The sequence below is a fragment of the Pinus tabuliformis genome, chromosome 2_1, assembly GCF_031772625.1.
Source record: "Pinus tabuliformis cultivar Carrire ecotype Pingquan chromosome 2_1, CPIR1, whole genome shotgun sequence".
NCBI classification, from domain to species: Eukaryota; Viridiplantae; Streptophyta; class Pinopsida; order Pinales; family Pinaceae; genus Pinus; species Pinus tabuliformis.
The window spans coordinates 24,250,886-24,267,112 of record NC_142299.1 but is presented as its reverse complement, the minus strand read 5'-3'; positions in this window follow the sequence as shown (position 1 = coordinate 24,267,112).

Here is a 16,227-nt window from a genome sequence, read left to right as displayed (position 1 = left end):
CAAGTATGCAAATGAGACACTACAAATATTCCACATGGAGATTTGCAAACCCATGGAGACACCTCTAGCAACCAACTGGAGGAAGGAGGATGCCACTTCAGGTGAGGAATTGGATGCTACTATTTACCGACAGTTAGTGGGTTCACTGATGTATCTTATGAACACATGACCATATATGTGCTATGTAGTCAACCAGTTGAGCCAAGCTATGGTTAGGCCAGGCAAATTATTCTGGAGGGAAGTTAAGCATGTTCTACGGTACCTCAGAAGCACTACCTAGTTTGGACTATGGTACAGACAGACAAAGGAGTGAAGTTGTGTGGCTTCACAAATGCATATTAGGTGGGGATTCCATCAGAACGAAAGATTACATCAGGTGGAATTTTTAGTGTTGGGTCCACAGTTGTTTCCTAGTACAGCACGAAGTAAAGATTTGTGGCGCTCAACTCGGCAAAAGCATAATACATGGCTACAAGTCAAGTATCATGTGAGGCGATCTGGATGAGAAAGACACTTGTGGGACTATTTAGTCAAATGATGGATCCAACTATGATCTACTATGATAATCAGAGTTGCATCAAACTCTCTAAAAATATTGTTTTTCACGATCAATCCAAGCATATATAGATATCTGGTATCACCATTTGCATGACTATGTGTAGAGGAAAATAATGTTGTTGTAGTACATTTTGACAGAGGAACAAGATGTTGACATTTTGACAAAGGCCTTGTAAAGAGGGAAGTTCGAGTTGCACAGATGTAGGATAGGGGTGGTTGATAATCCCTTTCTTGCTAAGAGTGAGTGTTGAAAAATGCAGCAATAAATTCTCAATTTGAGTTTTCCTTGTTTAAATTGAGAAAATTTGATTGTGTAGCATTTAATCGATCACAATTAGACCCATAGGTTTGAGACTGATGACACATTTTTTATCCCTTCACATCTTAGGCATTCTCTTTGGATTCTTTGTCTCCATCTCCACTTATCTCATCAAATAGGCATACCATCACTAGGCACACCCAAATGTTTTCATAACCATGTCAAGTGGAGGTGGATAACTACATCCCCATCTCTTCTAGCACCATCCTCTCCTCCTTTTGCATGAAATATAAGGATTTTAATGTTTATGGTGGCTCTAAACCTTGTAGACTCATCATGTCTTGTCAAAAACCCTATCTAATATAATGCAATTTGTCAATTATGCCAACAAAGTTGTCATTCTATATCCCTAAGTTTGTAGGTCAACATAGGAAAGACCTCAATAAGCAATTGATGACGTTTCATTCATGGTGTTCTTCTAACAACATCAAAGAAGACTTAGTCAAGCTTTGGTTGTTCTAGCACATCCTCAAGGGGGTATTTTTTCCAAATGGTATGTTTAACTTCTAACAAGTACCATACCACCTTTATGTCCATTGCCACTATTTCCTTAACCTTCTTCAAATTACCATTTTATCGTGATATGGGTGTAGAAAATTGTATCTATCATGAAACCACTACCATTGGTATTAAAGACCACATCAATGAGTAGTGTTGATGATGTTGTTGTACTCTCCTTTTGTTTCCTTAAGTTTTACACCTCAGATGAGTGGGGTGCTAAACTTAGTAGAGATTGGACCCGTTTTCAGAGAAATTGATGAGCTCAAGGATCATATTGAGCCCACTCAATTGGAAAATGCTCGGGTAGGGATTTCTGGTGGATTAAACAAGCCTTGAATTGACTATTGAGATCAAAAGAGGAGGATAATCAAAGCGAAGCTCGCAAGATTTAAAAACCCGAAACCCTCAAATCCTGCATCTTGTTCTAAAATCAATTATGAGAAGTCTCAGGGACTAGAGACCAAAATCCGTTAGTTTTTAGACCCGAGGTTGTTTATTGATAGAGTCTCGTAACAAAAATGGAATTCCTAGTGTTATAGACATATTTGGGCACTGCAACCCCAATCACATATGTCCATAAACCAAGGGCTTCTAAACCCCTAAAAGTGTTGTTTCATACCCTAAAGGAACAAGGTCAGTTGATTACATCATCTCCCAGAAGTTCTCCATGAAAAACTACTCAGAACTGGTCAAAACATGACCATACAGACTGCTCCATGCATAGGGTGTGATGCATCCCACCTATTACACATGGAGGGTGCGATGAGCGAGAGCAGACAAATGGCAGAAGCAGTTTGCTAGGTGGAAACCCAGAGAATCTTCTAGAAATTGTTCATATGACACTTGCCTCTCTGAATTCGCCCAGGGATGAGTAAGAGATCTAAAATCTCCAAGTGGAACCAAGAACTATCAATGAAATGACACTAATCAAAATCCCAAAAGTTGACTCACTCTCTTGAAAACATCTATATATGGATCCCTCATCCAAGAGATCCAGAGGCTGGAATTTTGTAATTTGCAAGGAGGTGATGTTGGTTTCTCTTTGAAGACATTGTTGGGTGATCTTGCTTTGAATGAGGTGAAGAGGGCTTTCATACTAGGAGGATGATGATATATCAGACAGCCTGGTTGTAATCCTCTCTTCTACTACTTCTATCAATAAAGGTATTTGAATTTTCCTCCATATGCTTGTATATCTCTTAATCTTGTTTGTGTATGCATTTATATGGTTAATGTACATTTGATCCTACATTATTTATGGTTATAGATCTTTATGCTTTGATGGTATTTTGCTGCCTTGACTCTACAGGTTTTCTTTGAAGCGGGACAAGCAAGAAAGGAGTGGCGAAAGCTCTATCAAAGGAGAGAGGAAACAAGCAAGGAGACTAGCGAAAGACTGAGGTTGGTGCTCTCTGCTTCGCTCTCATCTATCTCTCATAAAGGAAAACACAAGTAACTTTAATCTGTTTGTTTCTAAGATAGCTACCCATCTTAGTGGGACTAGTAGCTCTGAATGGACACTAGTTTTCCCGATAACAAAATGGCGACTCCTTTGGGGAGCGAATAGTTTGTTTGTTTTGTTACTGTTGTTTTCTTTATAAACCACAGAGGGAGCGTGAAGTTAAGCCAACGAGCCTTCGAACTCCTTTTGCTATGCAACTGCAAAGTAGATCAACGCTGCTTCATTCAATCTTCGGGTTGGTTTATGAAATGAACATATAGCTTGCAAACATCCTAAGTGCCCTGGCGGTAGCTCAAATAACCTCATTAGATCAGCCCCTATACTTTGTGTTTACTGACAATCATCAGCGGAGCCTAAATCCCTGAACTTAGCTGCAAACTGTGAGTGAAAACCAAGCACAGTCTCGTCCCTGGACCATCGCACTGTCTCTTCTTGGCAACCTGGATGCATCGCACCTCCCATGTGTTGCAGGTGAGATGCATCCCTGTTTCCTTGTGTTACAGGTGCGATGATTGACTAAGACTGTTTCTGCCTCCAGATTTTGGTTTTTTCTTCATTGTCTTCAGCTTTATTCAGTAGTTTTGCTGTCTGTGATCAATATATCTCTGTTGAAACCATCTTCCTTTGCATTATTCAGCCTCCATCAAAAGGAATTGTGAATGTTTTTTTTTTTTTGTTAATGTATTTTTCATCATTTATGGTTCTCCTTTGCAAATAGTAGATTAATCGAACTATCGTCTTTTGATTTGAAAGTGTCGCAAGTGTCGTTTTCAGTCAAGAAAAAGAGCATCACAAAGCATTCCTCTTTTAGATAGTTGATTACACTTTTGCCATCGTATTTGATTTGAATCATTAGTATTTCAAGTGTCGAAAGCAGCTTAAATTCAAAATCGCAAAGTGTCGTCTTGACCTTACTTTCATTTTTTGAAAAGAAAACTGTTAGTATTGTCGCTGTGAAAGAGAATAGTTTAGATCTATACTTTGTTTTCTTCTTGTCATTCTCACATTAAGGAAACTAAAAAACAATACATGCATGTGCATTTGCATTAAGACTACATGCTGAAGTTGATTTAGGAAAAGTGCATCTAGTGTGTGCTTTCTGCTCTATGTTGAAAGAATTTTATTTCTCTTTCCTTAGTCGCTAGGATTTTCATTGCTAAAAGAAAGTAAACGACTATTTATCATCTTAGATTGCATATTTAGGAATTGTATATCTACATCACGTGATGAACCTTAAAGGCAAACTTCTTAAGAAATATCAACTGTAAAATAAACCTCAATGAACATAAAAATGCTTTGGAACCTAATGCACAACATCTAGAAGTCTAGGCTAGAGACGTATTCCGACGTCGTAAAGCCTGGTAACTATCGTTTTCATCATAGGTTGGGTGATTCCTCCTCTTTGAGACGACAAGTGCCAGTACGGACTTGTGCTCCCACGTACCGTCGAGTATATATTGGGAGACCACAATAGGCTACATCCTTTATCCTTAGGAAGTTGTGTCTGCTGCCCTATCAATCGCAATGCATTGAACATAGCATTCGGGAAGATTGACTACCGTACCGTAAAAAGTATTTTGCAGTTTTGCGATTGGTTTGGTAATCCCTTTGTCTAGATTTCTAGAGTAGTCACTTTCGTTCCTTTTTAGACTCCTTAAAAGAAAAGGTCCATCTGAGCACTTGTCACTTTAGGCTCATATAAAATCGAAGGCGACTAGAGTCATCTTTAGCTTTTTCTCGACTCTTAAAAATTGAAAAAGCAAGTTGTGTCAAAGCGGCATAAAATTTATTTTAATTGGAATAATGTCAATGTTCCCTTGTTGGTATTTAGGTTGAGAAATGGAGTCTACCAATCAAGGATCTCCCCTTGGGGGAAATCCTAGTCCCTTCTCCTCTTGGGGAGATGTTGGTGCTCCACACATAGCTACATTGTCCCGCCCAGGACTCACAATTGGCCTGCCAGTATGGCTTTTCTTGACCTCTGTCGTTCAAAACACTGCAATTCCTCAGCAATCAAATCAACAACCAGATGAAGTTGCTCCCCCACCTTCTACTTCATTTGTTTCTCCCTCTCCTTCTTCCTCTTCGCTTGGTGAAGCTAGTAATGCTAAAAACCAAGTAACTGAGAAGAAGAAGAAAGGGAAGGAGAAGAAGAAGAAGAATCCAACCACGAAAGGGGGCAACTGTGCATCATCTGGCGATAATCCACACATAGCACCTTCCAAGCCTAAATCTCCATGTGTCATTTGCAAGGGAGACCACTATCATCGAGATTTTCCTTGCATCCCACGGATCTTAAGGGACTGGTCTCCCCGCTTGCACAATCCAGTGTCCTCAACCTCTGACGATCATGTTGAAAGTACACCATCAACTAGTGAAAACAAAGTCAATGGACAAAAAGGAAGATCTAAATTTCCTTGCAGACTGTGTGAAGGCGATCGTGCCCTCCACCGTTGTCCCTTCCTAAATGAAGCTAAAAGAGTCTTGGATAACCGTCCTGCATCACCACAGCGACTTCCTCCCAGATACAAGAAACTCTTGTCGAGTCCATCGCTAGTTGAAAATCCGACTGACACACCATTGTTGTCAGTCGAAGCACCTATCATTAAAGATAAACCCTCTAAGTCCACACCGGACCAAATTCAACAGGTCGAGATAACAGTCGATCCAATCTTGTCTTCAGAGGACCCACCTTTAGATGATATTGTCACCAAAGAGAATGAAAACGACACCGTTCAAATTCTCTTCGTAAACACAGACTCCGATGAACACGGGGGAAATCTACCCATTCCTTTACCGCAAGAAGGAAGTTCGTTAGAGATTTATCCGATCATTTATTCAGTCCCACCTGCAAGCAATCTAGTCATTTCCTTCGATTGGAATCGACTAGGGAGACCTCGCCTACCATCTAATGTACCATTCTGAATCATAGTACAAGCTTACAGAATGATCATGGTTGGCACTATCATAGATGAAGGGGCTTCCGTGACTATCCTTTCCTCCACTGCTTGGAACGCACTTGGTTCGCCATCGCTTCTGCCTGAGATTCGAAATCTGTCAGGCTTCAACAAAGGAACTAGTCAACCGTTAGGGACCCTTCCAAATTTGCCTATAACTTTGAGAAGGAAAATCGTTTATCTAAACGCGATGGTAGTCCAAGGGCCATTAGATTACAATCTACTCCTTTGATGTGACTACATTTATAGCATGGGAGCTATTGTTTCCTCACTCTTCCGAGTGATGTGTTTTCCACATGAAGGCAGGGTGGTCCACCTAGTTGACCAGCTTTCATTCCCTAGTTCAAACATAACTATTAGTCAAATGCCATCCCTAACTGGTCTTTTTGCGCAAGGAATGTCTAATCAATCTCCAGTCCATCCACTTGATGATCGTGAGGGATTCGGTGATTGTGACTGAAACCCAGGAGGCATGCGCCCTGTTCTGCTTCGGTAGGAAAACCCCAGATATAAGGTAGGTTTATGCGTAGGAATATGACTAGTCTGATACCCCTGTCCGTTTAGGAAAATGGATTTGGACTGGAAAAAGATTCCCTCGTCAAAGGTTATGTGATTGGGACTGACAACAATCACCTTTGTCCATTTCGGTGGACATCGCCAAGGAAGTGTTTTGTCTGCAACGCGGATGGAACAATCTTGCTAATGCAAGAACTTCCATATGGTTACCTGGAAACTCTACTTTATACCTAGGGGCATGCAAACCTTTTTGCATGCAAGTGAAAAGTGACCATTTATTTTCTTAGTTTGTAGGCTCTTAACCCTTTAAACTCGTTGGTTGGTCGTTCCTAGCTTGCATAACGAAAGGCTTCGAAGAAAAGTTGGGCATGGGGCAAGCTCCCTAAAAAATGAACCTACTAATGAGACATCTTTATTATATGACTGGCACAAGTAGTTTTACGCAAAGTTCAAGCTCGTTAAAAAATAAACCTCGCCATGAGCATTTTTACGTGAAGTTCAAGCTCGTTAAAAAATAAACCTAGCAATGAGAAAATGTTCCCATAGAGTTTAAGCTCATTAAAAAATGAACCCCAACTTCGGTAAATAACCATTGTGATCGCATAATTATCAACTTTTGAACCTTGGTCGTGTTCTTACCATCACCTCCACTCTTTTTTAGCTGATCATATGCCTCCATTTGATTGTTTACCCTTTTGAGGAACAACTGTGACGAGTGATTCTATTAGCCACCTTATTTGCACTGCCGTGATTGAAAAGTTCCAAACTTTACCTGGAACCAGTTGCTATCCAAAAGCATTACTCGTTCCTAAAAAAACGAGTCTCCTTTAAGCTCTTTTCATCTGACTCGTAAAATATGAAAAGATTGCCGAGCAATTGGCCTCTCCGGCTCGTTAAAGCGATCGGAAGTACCATCCCTCCTCTAAATTTTAATCTTTTTGGACCTGAGGGATTATTACACAAAAAAATCGAGCGCTTGTCTTGTTCGGCTCATTAAAACTATCGAAAAGTCATCCCTTTCATATTATTTTACACTTTTTCGGACTTAAGGGATTACATTATGAAAAAGGACCACTGGAGTTGCCTTTCCGTCCCTTTTAGACTCTCTAAAATTGAAAAGGACCAAGTTATCTTTGCTGTTAAACTCGTTAAAACAATAGCGACAAACTTGTCCATGTAGATAAGAGCGAGTTTTACTGTCACTAAGCTCGTTAAAACATAGCGACAGGTTCGGCAAATTATATAACAAGAATATGTTATCCTCCTCAAGCTTGACAAAAATAAAGAGGTACTGATCAGCAATGACTGGGGAAAAAGGGAAGAAAATTTGAATAGCTTCATTGGTAGCAGGTCGCTCTTGAACATGACACTTTCACTCTGTCACCATGATTGAGTTGGGTTGGGTTATTCCGTTCACGAGTCATATCACCATTGGTCCACCGTACCATCCAACTTGGGTTTAACGCTACCAATCTATTTTAGTGTCACCGGTATGTTCAAGAGAAGCAGTTTAGAGAATTCACCAACCTAGCTAATGTCTCATCTGCTGCAATACCTTCACTCTCCATTTTTCATGACTGCCACACTGAACCTTGTATCATCAAATCCTTTTCACCTCCACAAAATCATTTGCTTCGTTCCATGTCGTAGATGTGGGATTCATTAAGGCCCTCCTATGACGGGTTACTTCTTGTCGACATCAGCTCATTATCCAAGAAGTTGACTTCGGAACAACCCTTTTAGTACTTTGAAGCTTGCATGCCTCAATGGCAAGTTTCTCACTTCTGGCGACAAGTTTACATCAATGGCCTTCGACTGAAAGATTTTACGTGGTGTTCGACACCAACTCATGTATTCACACCACCTGAATTGTACTGCAGTACCTTAAGGGTCATCATCATTATCGGTGATTCCTCTCGCGCCTATTAACAACTTACATCATTGGCTGGTAATCAGGCGATGTCTTTCCATGTTCGACATCAAAACATCTTTTCACATGGATCGACTTGTACTTCGGGCGAATATTGAACGAGTTTGAAGACCCTGGATCTAGTTTCATCCATCCGGGCTGCGATATATTCAGGAAAATAAAGACATCAAATGTACATCACAACTGCACAGATAATCATCCAAACTTAAGGATGATGGCTCTACCAGAATCATCAGTCTGCCACACAGACGATTGTATGTCTTATGTACATGAATATAAATTTATAAAGCTGAGCATGGGAATGCCCGCCTCAGCTAGATCATGAAAATATTGTGAGGATAATGTATTGTGTTGTATCTTATTACAGGTCACCTTCGAGTTCGAAAAACCTCGGATCCTCATTATAAAGCATTTCACCTGACATCAAAACGATTTATGACCTCATGCTTTAGGGGGCAAATGTTATAGACATATTTGGGCACTGCAACCCCAATCACATATGTCCATAAACCAAGGGCTTCTAAACCCATAAAAGTGTTGTTTCATACCCTAAAGGAACAAGGTCAGCTGATTACATCATCTCCGAGAAGTTCTCCATGAAAAACTACTCAGAATTGGTCAAAACAGGACCATACAGACTGCTCCATGCATAGGGTGTGATGCATCTCACCTATTACACACGGGGGGTGCGATGCATACTACAAATCCCTTCTGTAGGGTGTGATGAGCGAGAGCAAATGAATGGCAAAAGCAGTGTGCTAGGTGGAAAGCCATAGAATCTTCTAGAAACTGTTCATATGACACTTGCCTCTTTGAATTCGCCCAGGGATGAGTAAGAGATTTGAAATCTCCAAGTGGAACCAAGAACTATCAGTGAAATGACACTAATCAAAATCCCAGAAGCTGACTCACTCTCCTGAAAACATCTAAATATGGATCCCTCATCCAAGAGATCCAGAGGCTGGAATTTTGTAATTTGAAAGGAGGTGTTTTTGGTTTCTCTTTGAAGACATTGTTGGGTGATCTTGCTTTGTATGAGGTGAAGAGGGCTTTCATGCTGGGAGGATGATGCTGGATCAGACAGCCTGGTTGTAATCCTCTCTTCTACTACTTCTATCAATAAAGCTATTTGAATTTTCCTCCATATGCTTGTATATCTTTGAATCTTGTTTGTGTATGCATTTATATGGTTAATGTACATTTGATCCTGCATTATTTATGGTTATAGATCTCTATGCTTTGATGGTATTTTGCTGCCTTGACTCTACAGGTGTTCTTTGAAGTGGGACAAGCAAGAAAGGAGTGGCAAAAGCTCTATCAAAGGAGAGAGGAAACAAGAAAGGAGACTAGCGAAAGACTGAGGTTGGTGCTCTCTGCTTCTCTCTCATCTATCTCTCATAAAGGAAAACACAAGTAACTTTAATCTGTTTGTTTCTAAGATATCTACCCGTCTTAGTGGAACTAGCAGCTCTGAATGGACACTAGTTTTCTCGATAACACTAGACCCTGCAACCCTCGATTCCCGTGAAAATTTTCTAAGCCAATTTTCGAAGAATTCAGGATTACACCATTTAGAGTCAGGTATTGGGGATTTATCTTTTGGCAGACATGTTCCATGGAGCAAAGATGACGTCAACAACTTCTCGCTAGGAGTTGGACATGTGGCAGCTAGTTACAAAGTTTTTAGGTATCGGTAGGACCCAAATATGAATGAAATTTGGATCAATCATAGGTTTACACCTGGCTCGGTTAACATATGTATTGCATCATCTCGAAGGTATACCCCTGAAGGCCAAAGGCACCGTAACTATGTCTAATTGCATTCTAAAGGGAGTTGGGCTTCCGGGTATACGACGCCAAAGCATCCAAGTTCCAATTCAGAATGACTAGTGTCATTCTTGGTATGGAGAAGGTGCCAAATGGTAGAGAACTTTCCATGTATCACATATATAGATGATTAACGAGTGGACACCTATGGAGAGGATCACCGCCCATCATAAAGAACTCTCACCTGAGAGGACCTCAAGTAGGTGGACAAGTGCGACCATTAAGTCGACATTGGCCCCCGTAAAGTCAGTGTCAGCAGAATATATGTCGTATATCAACAGTTATGATCAATTATGGGGGGATAATCCATTGACTCCAACTCCTCCGAGGCACCTCGTCGGGGAGATTAAAAGGGTTTTCCACCTATCAGGCCAACATGCCAACCATGTCATCCATTAGGATTGTTATCAAGTGAGCTCCAAAATATCTTGATATACCTTTTCCCTCCCTTGTCTTCCACCCAACCGAGCTCTGCGATGTGTCCTATTCATGCCATCTCGGTATATTTCCCGCCTATAATCCCCGCGAACTAAGCGTTACCCCACACACCTACTATGTGTTTTAAATCACCTATTTAAAACCATCCTATGTCAAGCCCCTCCATCTGTAGCTGCTTCCAATCAATTTCTTTCTAAAGTGACAAACCTACCTGCTCTCACAACACTCTATCTTCCCCATCCCCTAGAAAGCCGCCACCACCCTCATAGGAAAATATAAAGAAGGTCAAGGGGAAGATGGAAGCGCATGTGCAACAACCTACTGACCCATATAGGGAAAACTTTGATGAGAAGTTACCCGAGGTGGGACTAGTTTTAGATATAATATGTAATAGGAATGCAAGGCATTCCTCATGGGAGGCAATTTACAAGTATTTTAAAGATGAAGGTCATTGGGTGACCATCAAGATAGTAGTTGTTGATGATCAAACCCCTACCTTAGAAGCAACCTCATAGGATGCGGCCAATTCATTTTTGCATAGAATTGGAGCAAGTCCTAGGATCCTACCCTACATAGACATGGTTAGATGGGTGATTGAAACACTGGATATCATGGGATGGAAGTTCCATACTCAAAATGGCATAATAATTGGATCGTTCACAACAAAGGCTTTCTAAGGAATGTACCAATTACCAAGCCTTCAATGTGTCTATGACAAAACATATATCAAAAACTTTTGTAAGAAGCATGAAGACCCAGAGGAGTTAATTAAGGAATGGAGGAATGACCTGAACAAAAAAGAAGAAGGAACAAGAGGGTAAGTACTCCCTAGACTGACTAACTTCTCCATTCAATCAAGTAGTTTCCATGCTCTACAAGTTGTACGCATACCCCAATGTCTCCAAATTTCCTATAGATAGGGTCCCTCTTATCAATGAGGCCTCTGAAGGATATATCTTTAACTAGGCCACCATACTATCCATTAACTTAGCCAAGCACATTCTAGATTTTCGCTCTTCCCACAATGTCTCTGAGAACAAAGTCCCTCCGTTCTGTGAGGGTCCTATAATCTAGGAATCAAAGTGTTTGCTTATCTTACTATTTCATTTTGGAGGTTTGTTTGTAAATTTTAGCTTATGAATCACTAGGTGTCATAATCTAAAGGTTTGTATGTGAAAAGGTTTGTGTGTGTCATAGGTTGTCATCCCCATTGTAAAGGTTCATGTCATAAAGGGGTCTTTGAACCTAAAGTTGAATTTTGTGAAAGTCTAAAGTCTAAAATTCATGAGAGGGTCATAAGGTCATAATTTCAAATGTGTAATCATGGAGGGAAAAGGAATCATTAAGGGTTCAAGGGGTCATTTCATGGGGTTTCATTCATCATAAGTCTATTAATAGTCTTCACTTCTCATCATTGGCCTCATCAGGGAAGGATATCCTCGTGTCACCTCACTCTTCCTCCACTCAAAACTCACCCTTATGACATGAAACAAGGAATGTGGAAGCATTAATTTCAATTTTTTTCGAAGTTGTGCTCATTCCTACTCGATTTCATCTCGTGCTCTGAGAATTTTTGAAAGGTTGCAGAAGGTCGAAAGCTGGTGTTTGAAATTCAGGTGGAAGAGGTCACTGCGCAACTGCTACGCAAACTGACCATGCTACTCAAATGTTGCGCATGGGGTTCAAAGTATTCACAAGGATCTGTGTAAGTCTTTTGCTCGTTATCCTCATTTTTTCATGGTGTCTGAAATAGGAATAATACTCTCCAGTCGTTGTTTTCATTAGAGAATTGGTCAAGTATTGTTAGAGATCGACTGTGTTTATATTTGCTATGTATTTACTATGCAAAGTTTGATTGTTGTTGGTCACTACCTGAAATATTCATTTTGCATCTCTATGGGTTTTGTAATGTGTTTGATCTCATATCTAACCTAAGACTCAATTTACACCATTGAAAATCGGGCATAGCCTCTCAACTAAGTTTTTTATTGATCTGGCATGTATTGCATGTGTAAATTTTTATTTCATGATATGACTTAGGCATATAAGGTTGTCAGTGTTTTTTTTTCCCAAAACCCAAAGTCATTTCATTTCATTGAAACCATTGTCCGTTGACTCAATTGCCACATTTCATCGTGTTGTCACTCAATCCCTATTCATTGCATTGTCTCTTAATCCCTTGTCCACAGACTTTGTGTTTGACACGTAATTGGATTTGAAAGAGTGTTTCACAATCTATATAATCAGATGAAAAACCATGGGAACGAAAGGAAAACAAAGGGAGGAGAGGTGGTTTGATTTGAATCTAGCAGTTTGGAGATTATTAATGTTGATCCAACTATCTGAGTAGCATTTGAGAAAACAGGTTGTATTGCATTTTGTGAGAAATTCAAACCTATGGTTACCACTTTTAGCTGGTCAAATTATTTTCTCTCAGTCTCAAAGGCAACCAGGTGAAGATTGGGGATTTGGAGTTCACAGTTTCAGAGGAAACCATCACCCAAGACACAGGGATATCATTACTTGGTGAAAGTTGGTTCAAGGGCATGGAGCTTGATGAATCACATTACAAAGACTTTGTGAAGCCTCAATACAAAGGCAATTATGGGCCTACATTTCCAATAAATTACTTGTTGAACCACCACAACAAACTATTGAAGGTGATACAAAGATACTTCACCCATGAGGGTTATTTCAGTAGAGTATACCAATACCATATCAGGTTGTTCATGTAATTCACCGGAAAAAGGAGCCTTAACTTGCCTCATTACTTCTTCAAAAGCTGGGGAAAAATGGCAGAAAAGGTTCAGCCCAAGGGAGATAATCATTTTCCCAGTTTGTTCCACTTTGCATTAATTAAATTGTTGGTCTTGAATGAGTTAGATGAGAGGAAAAGGTCTTGGGATGATTTCTTGTCAGCCTCAGGTTTGTTGGCCCATTTAGATAGCTCTAAAACTCAACAAGACACTTCCCCTATGGGCACACATGAAGAAGCACCTACAATTGAAGAATATATTAGTAGGCCTAACGTTGAAAAGAAAGAGAAGTCATCGAAGGATAAGAGAACAACAGATAAAGGGAAAGGTAAGATGCCACAAGTTGCCCAAGAAGAAACACAATTTCTCCACAAATCAAGAACCAAGTTAGCTACAAAAAAGATGATTGAGGAACCAGTCTCTAAAAAGACAATTGAGCCACATGATGATGCACCAGATCAATTGGAGGAATGTGGTCAATAATTTGGGGGAGATAGCCAAGAGGCTCTGATGGAGGACAAGGAACTAAAAATCATAGAGTTGCAGGACAAACTTGACAAAGATGATCTCGTGGTGGCTTATTTGCAGAAGGAAATTAGAGAGATTAGACACAAAGCAACATAGGCAACCCAATATAGTGAAGGTGAGTCATCCAGGAAGCCTTCTAGACCTACAACCAAAGACAAAGGAAAACAAGTGATAGATGTGGAAGAGTTTAATGTGCCATAAAAACCATGAAGACCTAGGACAAGGTCAACAACAAAGATGGAAGAAAATATGAAAGAGACCCTTCCAACAAAATAAAGGCAAGAGTTTGATGAGTGGAAGGAGTATCAGAAGTTATTTGAGCAAATTGAGGAGTACCAACATCAGGTTTATTGGGTGTCTGAAAGGAATGTAAGTTACAAAGAAGAACTTTATGCTCAAGTCTTGGAATCCCTTGATGCGCTTAATAAAGCCAAGGTAGTTTTAAAGTGGATTCTACCTTTACACAGACAGGTGAAGAGCTACTACACAAGGAATTTGATCATGAGAATAAGGGTAAGATTGATGAAACAAAAGTTGGCTAATACTAGAAAACAACTCCAGAGAACCAAACGGTGATCTAGCAAGCAGGCCATGGTTATAAAGCAATCCAAGGAAGCCAAACCATCATCTAGCAAGAGGAGGAGGAGGTAGCCTTGGAATCTTGGATGAGGCTACCCAAAGATGAGGTCGCATAAGAAGGTCTTGTTCATGTTGCCAATTTTGAAGTTATATTCTATGTTCCCTTTTCATAAAGGATAAATCCATGTAACTAAGGGCCTTTAATGTAGTGACATAATGTCATATTTTGGTGAAAATGTGAATATTTTGGTAGGATGGAAGTATGTTGGGTGCCATAAGGTTGAATGAGATGGTTGACGGGTCACTATAATCAGTTTGGAATGGGAGCTGCCAATACAGGTTTAGAATTTTACTTTTGCTACGCAACTGCTGCGAAAGTTGCAATCAATCAGTTGAGAGGTTTGTATAGGCTGAAGAGGATATCTTAGAGGTTCTACGCCAACATAGCATCATCTCAAGTGCGCCCATATGCTCAGTTTTATCCAATACAACCTGCAACCATGCTGAGTTGGAAACCTATTGCACTCTGTTGCGCAACTATATTAGTCATGGTTATTTTTACAAATTTGTATTTTGGGACCTTCTAGAAATGTTTTTAGTGGTCATATAAGTGTGGATAAGATAGTTTAGTTGAGTTTCCAGACATGAATGTTTCTAAACTATTTTAAGTTTTAAATGATTGATGTTTCTAAATTGTGATAGCTTCGATAAGGTAGTTCTTGTTTTTATGTAGATGCGTTGTATCTAGCCTGTTAGACTTTTGTGCAATGAATTTGACCACCTAGAGTGGTAATTTCAGATTCCTTATTGTATTTAATGATGCAAAGACATGTAAAAAAGGTTTGGGTTTTGAGTGTTAGAGGCTAGACTCTATCTTTTTGTAACTTATATTTTCTCTCGAAATGAATAGTAGAGGGCAGCTGCATTCTGGATAGTGATACTTGTGTCATATCTATTGGTAGGTGTTTCTCTTGTGTATGATATGTATTTAATTTTATATCTATGCTTAAATATATGATTTCATGTTGTAAACTTTCTTCATGATCAAGTTTGCAAAGGGATTTTTCATAATTCAATGTGTTTCTCTGATTAATTCAACTGGTCATATGTGTATAATCTTCCTCTATGAAAATTTAAACGCATCCTTGGCTTGATGCACACTTAATCATCTTCTCCTTCATCTTACTCATCTATCCACTACAACGAGTTTTGACTAATTGTCAATAGGTATGCCTTTGTTGCCATTGTTTCAAGTGCACCATATCCCTTATTCATTTGGATCTATCAATGTTCTCTGGTTCTAAGTAGTTTTACCCTCTATGCTTACCATCAACAAATCAAACTTTAAACTATACTTTGATTATTATAACCAGCCTAAAACCCATATCATATCGGTCATCTAGTTGATTGATAGAAGAACATAGCGAGAGAGACCTCTCCAAGGCTAAGGTGGATGGACCTTAGCCTAAAAGAGGTTTGTGGTTACCCCTGTGATCTTTTTTTCATCCTAGAGGTTAATTACAGGGTGCTAAAACATTCTACATGTCAACATATGTCATGGATTCCCTTTGTTATTCCCTTGATTTCCCAACCATGGGTTGGAAATGGACTGTTGTCGAGCCTACTCCAATTCACATTTACCACAGTGTAGTCTGGTATACCAATTATTTTGGTCATTTCTATCAAATTTTTCATAGTGTTATTATTCTAATTTATGAGATTATATTCCAGACCAGGCCTCCCATAATGTCCCAACAAGCTATGGAGTATCTCAGGAAGATTGGTAATTGATTTGGTGAAGAATCCTTCACTATATCAGAGTTCTAGGCAACAATGCTCCCCCTCATGTTTTACCG